Consider the following 8,817-nt stretch of genomic DNA (forward strand, 5'->3'; position numbering starts at 1 on the left):
AAATTTTGTCTAATTCTAGGGTTTGCAATAAGTTTTAAATATGGATAAATGTGTCTCTGTGTTGCAAATTAGGGTTATCTTTGTGCTAGAGCGTTTAGAGACCCTTTTAGGAGTTTCCTACTTCTAGAAGGTAAATTAAGTTAGATTTGCACATTGTCCCGATAGAGCCTTATTTTTCCCTGGTTAAAATGATGTAAGTCCCGATGGGAAACCACCTTTGTCCCAGTGGAAAATATGAAATTAAGGCTTGAAAATGATGAAGTGAAGGCATAAAAGGACGTTGTTCAGATGGGACATGATTTTCCCCACTGTGTTAAGTGATGGACCATGTTTTCCCACCAGAGGCCCAAAAAATTGATTAAGTGTTGCAATATGTGTCTCGATGAGGTGTGAATTTTCCCAAGGATGAAAATAAGTTGTGTATGGACAAAATTGGTATTCCAGATGGGAATCATTTTCCTCCAAGGATCAGATGTGTGGACAAGATGAACAAATTAATGAATTTTAATTGTCCAGATGGGGGTCACTTTTCCCTAGGTTGAAATTTTGGGACAAAGTAAGCAAATCGATGAATTCTAAGTGTCTAGATGGGGGTCATTTTTCCTCAAAGGCTAGATTTGTGAGCAAAATGAATGAATGAACAAGATTTATGTGTCCAGATAGGGGTCTTTTTCCCCAAGTTGAATTTTCTGGACAATGCAAGTGAAATGATAAGATTTTTAGTGTCTTGATGGGCCATGTTTTTCCCCAATGGCCATTTGTGATGAGTTATGATGGAATTCAATGAAATTTTTTGTCCCAACATGGATCAATTTTCCCCAGCTAGCACAAATTTAATACAAATGAAAGGATTTAATGACAAGTGTGCCTAAATTAAATTATTTTTTACCTTGATTGCGATTATTTAACGATCAACAATAACTATTAAATGAAAAAATGAATTATCCCAAGGCAAATAGATTTTCCCCAGGCTGTTATAAAAGGGCAAGTTTTATCCCACATTGCTTGTGTGGTGAAATATCAAAGTGAAAACATGAATAAGTATGCTCAACCAACATTAAAATAATATTATAAGTGCATTGATGTCATAGTTTGAAGCGTGATTGAAGGCAGATCAAAGACTCTAGCTGGGCGATTTTTGCCTATGTGTCATTTAGACACCATTGTTGAAGAGGAATTGCAAATTAAAGAGGGAGATTTTGTCCAATCAAGTGTGGCACCACCATTAAAGGAAGGGTGACAACATTTTATATTCTTGGCACCATAGTTGGGTAAGCCACAATTTTGATGTGACTAATTGCCTCACACTTTGGTGGTAATTTGGAGGTATTATGCTTGGCGCCATTGTTGGGAATCATGGTGATTTTTGTCTAAGTGTTTGCTTGGTGAATTTGGACACCATTGCTAGTACAAGACTAAGACATTGCATTTCCAGATTTGAAACTTCTTTTCCAACTATCATTCCACAAAGGCGATTTTGTTTGGACACCATTTATGAAGAGTTTGGGTGCATTTTGTGTGGACACAATTACCGGTGGGTATATGCACGAAGTTGTGGTACCAAAAAGGTGCCACACTTCAAAAAAAATGAAAAATGCTCATAAGACGCACGCCTTATGAGCATTTCAAACTTAAAAAAAACCCATGTCTGCATTTTGGATGCATTCTGCATTCTCAAACCCACATTTTGGTGATTTGGGTTGTCATTTTCTTGCACTCACCCTTTGTAAAAGCTTGATATTGGGAACTAAGTTGTCCATATCTCATCAAAATGCTGCCACGCCATCGAAGAGCTCGAAGAGGTATGTGTTTTTGTTTTCTTATTGTCATTTTTTTATTAATTTGAAGATTAAACTAGGTTATTGATTTAAATTTATTTTCATTATCAGGAAATGAGATTAGACAAGAAAATGTTGAAAACACTCAATCACCTCCTCATGAATACCATATTGAAGAAGAAGCACATCAAGAATCTCCTACAATCCCTAGAGATCCCATAGGTACACAAGAAAACCTATTAGGTCAAATAGAAAATAGCCAAAAAGAGCTTGAAGGTTTAATCATAAGGCTAAAAGATCCCACTGGAACAAACTCCCATAGGACAAACCTTGCCAGTTCTTTGCAATCTATTGTATCTCACATACAATCTGTGAGTGGTCAAATAAATTTTTGGTCCAGTAAGAAGGAAGAACAAAAGCAATTTTATGCTGACAAATTATCATATGCGACAGTGAAGAAAAAGAAAATTAATAAATTTGACTAGTGTGCTCTTTTTACGGACCCCCGAACGAATCAACCTTTACACCTTGGATGTAGGAGATTCCCTATTCATTGGTGTCATCATGAAGGGATTAAGAACAATTTTTGGGATAGGTGGTGGATGGTATTTGATCAGCCCCCATGCAATAATAATGAGGTACCCCAATACTTTTTGAGAAAACTGTACTGTGAGTTTGTCCTTAATGAGATCCCAAACTATTTTGATTTTCTAGATTTCCAAGGTAGAGGTGGGGGTTCCTCACATGATAGAGAGGGTGCACAACGTGACCCAAATCTCCCACCAAGACCCTTGGCCAGACCTATGGTGGAGCATGTTATTATTCCTTCCATTGTGAAGGAGAGTATTGAGGTCGAAACTCTAGACTCCATTAGCTCACTCACTTAGACCCTTATACAGTATGCTAGGCCTCTAGTAGAGGGTGATGCGAGTGATGATGGTGATTCTTCTAGTCATCGAGTTCTGGCTCATTTTTGTCGATCTTGTGGTTCTCTTTGCACTTATGATCCTAATATTTTTGAGAATGCAAGTGCACGAGCGGAGTTTGCTACAGAGAACATTGTCATGACAGAATCCTTATTGAACGAAACATTTGGCATTGATACCTAGGTGAATTTCATTACAAGTTCATTTCATTCTTTTTATTAAATCTTATATGTAAATTTGAGAATATATCTAAATTAGTAAATTATTATGATAAAAAATCAGGGTCAAAGTGTTCACAATACTAGCAACATTCCTGCAACACCCTTTTTCATGACTTCGTCGAAGCCACAGGTATACAACGAGTGAAGAAATATAATTATTATGTGTAGATAGTTGAACCTTATGTGAATGATTTTCTAATTACTCATTTTGGATGTCAAATAGTTTGATGCTAGAGCTTCAACATCAACACCTCGCAGTGTATTTCATCGACAACCTTTCACCCAGGTAAACAATTTATCTTTAATGTTGTTATTAAATAATATAGATAGTTTTGGCAATTAATCAATATACTTTGTTTAATTTTCAAATGTTGACATTAGAGACTCCTCCTACTATCTGCGCATCAATGGAGTGCGATGTTGCTGTAGCAGTAGCAAGTTCAACTGCTTTAACAGAAGTATGAGACATATTTGTAAATTTAGAATTACATTTGTTATCTTAATAATATGTTATTGAAAATTTTAACGACACTTGTATTTAGTTTAATTTATATTGTGATGCTTACAGGAGGGGCTTGTCACTCAAGATCATGAACATGCACCTGTTGTGGATGAACACCTTGATTATTTATATGCGATAAGTGACTATTCTATTATATGTCATTCTAAAATTCATTTTTTGTATATGCTAACATCATTCTTTTCATTGTATTAGGTGGAGTTATAAAACAGTCTGGAGAGGAGGTCGAGTGGACATACTCGAAAGACACCTGCATCATATACATCTCGATCCCCTCGACAGACAAAGATATACCGTGATCTGTTTCCTTCCCCTAGAGGGAAATAAATAGAATTGGGTCCTATGTTGTATGCCTATATGGCAATTTTGAACATATGTTTTGTATTACGAATATGTGACATTCTATGTCCATATGGCTTTTGGCAAGCTCCTATTTGACTTTATTGGATACCATGTTGTATGCCTATATGGCAATTTTGAACATATGTTTTGTATTACAAATATGTGACATTCAATGTCCATACGGCTTTTGGCAAGCCCCTATTTGACTTTATTGGATATCATGTTGTATGCCTTTATATCAATTTTGAACATATGTTTTGTTTTATGAATACGTGAAATTCTATGTCCATATGGCTTTTGGCAACCCTATTTGTCTGTATTGGATATATTTGATAGTTTTAACGGTATACAATGTTGCGTGGATTTGTAGCTTTTTGGTTAATGCAAATCATTTATCATGGTTATCCATAATTGCAGTACAAATGATTAAATGAATAATTGCACAAAGTTTATTGTTACTTAAGCTTTGAACATAAATATGTGTTTATAATCCAAGGCACAAGCTTATGGAGATCAACACAAATTCAATAGTTATAGTCGAAATAAGACTATATAAAGGAAACATGGAAAGAACCAAAATTAGACAATGTAAGACACCATTGTACCAATACCCATTCTAAAAAAATTGCATAGCCCATAAACTTCTATTCATCTAATGCATGCACTTAAGCGATTTCGCTGCTAGGGTGTGGCCTGCAACAATCAGGCGAGTTAGAGAGCAAAAAGAAGGCATTCCTAGTGTAAACCCGACCACCCCTACGCGTACGAGCTGACGGTTCGGTGCTACGATGAGCAGATTGAAAGATGGGGCATTGTGCAACGTTTCATTGAACTCATCTTACGCTTTTTGTTGCAACCGAGAAAGTGTCACCACAAACAACTGGATTCGAGTCTACTGAAACCGAGATAAGCTTTTTTAGAGTGCCATAGGACGACCCTGTTGGATCAGACAACTTGTTCTTATGATTAACGGGCGTCGAGAAACGCAATGCCAAATATTGACATCTTTGAGCAACTTGAGCACTTAGGCGATTTCCCTGCCAGGGTGTGGCCCGCAACGATGGGGCGAGTTGGAGAGCAAAAAGAAGGCATTCCTAGCATAAAATTGGCCACCCCAATGCGTACAAGCTAATGGTTTGGTGCCGCGACAAGCAGATTGAAAGATGGGGCATTGTGCAACTTTTCGTTGAACTCATCTGACGCTTTTTGTTGCAACCGAGAAAGCATCGCCATGAGCAACTGGATCCGAGTCTACCGAACCAAGAGAGGATTTTTTAGAGTACCATAACATGACCCTGTAGGATCAGACAGCTCATTCTTATGATTAACAAGCACCGAGAAACGCGATGCCAAATATTGACAACTTTGAGCAACTTGAGCACTTCGGCGATTTCGCTGCTAGGGTGTGGCTCGCAACGATAGGGCAAGTTGGAGAGAAAAAAGAAGGCATTCCTAGCGTAAACCTGGGAACCCCAACACGTACGAGCTGACGGTTCAGTGTCGCGACGAGCGGATTGAAAGATGGGGCATTGTGCAACTTTTCATTGAACTCATCTGTCGCTTTTTGTCGCAACCGAGAAAGCATCGCCACGAGCAACTGGATCCGAGTCTACTGAAACTGAGAGAGGATTTTTTAGAGTGCCATAACATGACCCCATAGGATCAGACGGTTCATTCTTATGATTAACGAGCATCGAGAAATGCGATGCCAAATATTGACAAATTTGAGCAACTTGAGCACTTAGGCGATTTCGCTGCCAGGGTGTGGCCCACAACGATTGGGCGAGTTGGAGAGAAAAATGAAGGCATTCCTAGCGTAAACCTAGGCACCTCGACGTGTACGAGCTGACGGTTCGGTGTCACGATGAGCGGATTGAAAGATGGGGCATTGTGCAACTTTTCATTGAACTCGTCTAACACTTTTTGTCGCAACCAAGAAAGCGTCACCACAAGCAACTAGATCCGAGTCTACCGAAACCGAGAGAGGATTTTTTAGAGTTCCATAACACGACCCCATAAGATCAGACAACTCATTTTATGGTTAACGAGCGCCGAGAAATGCGATGTCAAATATTGACAACTTTGAGCAACTTGAGCACTTAGGCAATTTCATTGCCAGGGTGTGGCCCGCAACGATCGGGCAAGTTGTAGAGCAAAAAGAAGGCATTCCTAGTGTAGACCCAGGCACACCGACACGTACGAGCTGACAGTTTGGTGCCGCAACAAGCGGATTGAAAGATGGAGCATTGTGCAACTTTTCATTGAACTCATCTGACGCTTTTTGTCGCAACCGAGAAAGCGTCGCCATGAGCAACTTTATCCGAGTCTACCGAAACCGAGAGAGGCTTTTTTAGAGTGCCATAACATGACCCCGTAGGATCAAACAGATCGTTCTTATGATTAATGGGTGTCGAGAAACGCGATGCCGAATATTGACAACTTTGAGCAACTTGAGCACTTAGGCGATTTCACTGCTAGGGTGTGGCCCGCAACGATCGGGCGCGTTGGAGAGCAAAAAGAAGGCATTCCTAGCGTAAACTCGGGCACCCCGATGCGTACGAGCTGATGGTTCGGTGCCACAACGAGCGGATCGAAAGATGGGGCATTGTGCAACTTTTCATTGAACTCATTTGACGCTTTTTGTCACAACCGAGAAAGCATCGCCACGAGCAACTGGATCCGAGTCTACCGAAACCAAGAGAGGCTTTTTTAGAGTGCCATAACACGACCCCGTAGGATCAGATGAATTGTTCTTATGATTAATGGGCGTCGAGAAACACGATGTCGAATATTGACAACTTTGAGCAACTTGAGCACTTAGGCGATTTCGCTGCCAGGGTGTGGCCCGCAACGATCGGGCGAGTTGGAGAGTAAAAAGAAGGAATTCCTAGCGTAAACCTAGGCACCCCAATGCGTACGAGTTGACAGTTTGGTGCCGCGATGAGTGGATTGAAAGATGGGGCATTGTGCAACTTTTCATTGAACTCATCTGACGCTTTTTGTCACAACCGAGAAAGCGTTGCCACGAGCAACTAGATCCAAGTATACCGAAACCAAGAGAGGATTTTTTAGAGTTCCATAACACAACCCCTTAGAATCAAACGACTCATTCTTATGATTAACGGGCGCTGAGAAACGCGATGCCAAATATTGACAACTTTGAGCAACTTGAGCACTTAGGCGATTTCGCTGCTAGGGTGTGGCCCGCAATGATCAGATGAGTTGGAGAGAAAAAAGAAGGCATTCCTAGCATAAAACTGACCACCCTGATGCGTACAAGCTGACGATTTGGTGCCACAACGAGCAGATTGAAAGATGGGGCATTGTGCAACTTTTCATTGAACCCATCTGACGCTTTTTGTCGCAACCGAGAAAGTGTCGCCACGAGCAATTGGATCTTAGTCTACCTAAACCAAGAGAGGATTTTTTAGAGTGCCATAACATGATCCCGCAGGATCAAACGAATCGTTCTTACATATCACTAACATCGAGAAAAACGATGCCGAATTTTGACAATTTTTTGCACTTTGAGTGATTGACAACAAATGAGCAATTTTAACATCTTTTACCATATTAGCCTAAAACTTCACGAAATGATCCCATGTGATCTCTAATGGTCCAAAATGACATTATTTACATAAAATCACACAAAACAAGACAAAAACACAATTTTTTATATTACGATGCCTCAAGTAGTAAAAAATACAAGTCATGTACATATATCCAAATAAGATTGATATTACATTTTTTTACATTTACATTTAATCCAATGAACCATTTGGATCTTCTCTACTCTTTATAATGTCTAGTATGGCCTCATGGATAGACTCACGAACCTTCCATAGGTTCTTGTTTAGTGGTCTACCCCCATATCTGATCAAATGAACATTTGAAGCTACAACAAGGTTAGAATAATGAAGACTCTTCCTATGTGTCTTGAAGTTCTCGAACAACCACAAGTTAGACTTCTTCACTGGGTACCTTCTAAGTCATGTACCAGTAACAACTACTGATCCTGTGGGGTACTCAATATTTTCTCCATCTACCACAGGGCCATCCAATTTCTTTTTTTTGCATCCACACAACGACACAGGTAATAATCTGTTCCTTCTTCATTGTCTTCAACTGCAATAACTGCATAAGCATGCCCTGCAATGATAAAGTGAGAAGAATTTAGCAAACAACTAAGGTAAAATATTAAAGTACAAAAAATTGCATGTTGATAATTTACCTGGTTGGACTAAATTTGACACATGGTCAAAGTCAACTGATGCTTCCATTTGTGTTAGTTGTAGTGCACTCAGAGGTCGATATGTCTCAAGTGGGATTAGAGGCATCATATACCATTCATCCACCCAATCCTTTGACTTACACTCATTATAGGAATCATATCTACATGAAGAATAATAACATGCCATCCATCGCGTATGGATAGTCCATGACCCTGCATTATAGCTTTTGAAAGAGTGTAGCTCACTTGATCCTGTCAATGTACAACAATCTTCTAATTTTGCATTGTTAGTATCATCTACCAACCAAAAAAATCTGCGAACTGAAGACTTACCTTGATTACCTGGACCAATTGTACCATTGCACCACTGAACAATTGATTTTGCATCTTTCAAGTTTGCATTCCCTTTGTACTTTAACTCATCTCATGCTAAAGCTCTTTTAATACATGCTCCTGCACCATCATGCTCCCCTTTTCCATGCCCAGCCTTAGAGAAATTCCACATATGTTGAATAGCAGTCAACTTGTGCATCCTACTCAACCAATAAAACATCCGAGAGTTCTTAAATTGTGATGCACAATTATCTGACCATATGATATGTTGACGGAATGATATGCCTTGACTAGCCAAATCATCGTAGAATATCTGAAAACAACCTTGCACAAACTCTGTAGAGTGTGAGCGATCATCACTGATGTAAAAATGATACTCCCTCAATATCTTCCTATCCTCTTCCATACTATCATGTGCATGATTGAATGCTATATGCACAAATATAGCAACTTGTGTGGAGTTGTA

Source organism: Cryptomeria japonica, chromosome 3, assembly GCF_030272615.1.
Source record: "Cryptomeria japonica chromosome 3, Sugi_1.0, whole genome shotgun sequence".
Lineage (NCBI taxonomy): Eukaryota > Viridiplantae > Streptophyta > Pinopsida > Cupressales > Cupressaceae > Cryptomeria > Cryptomeria japonica.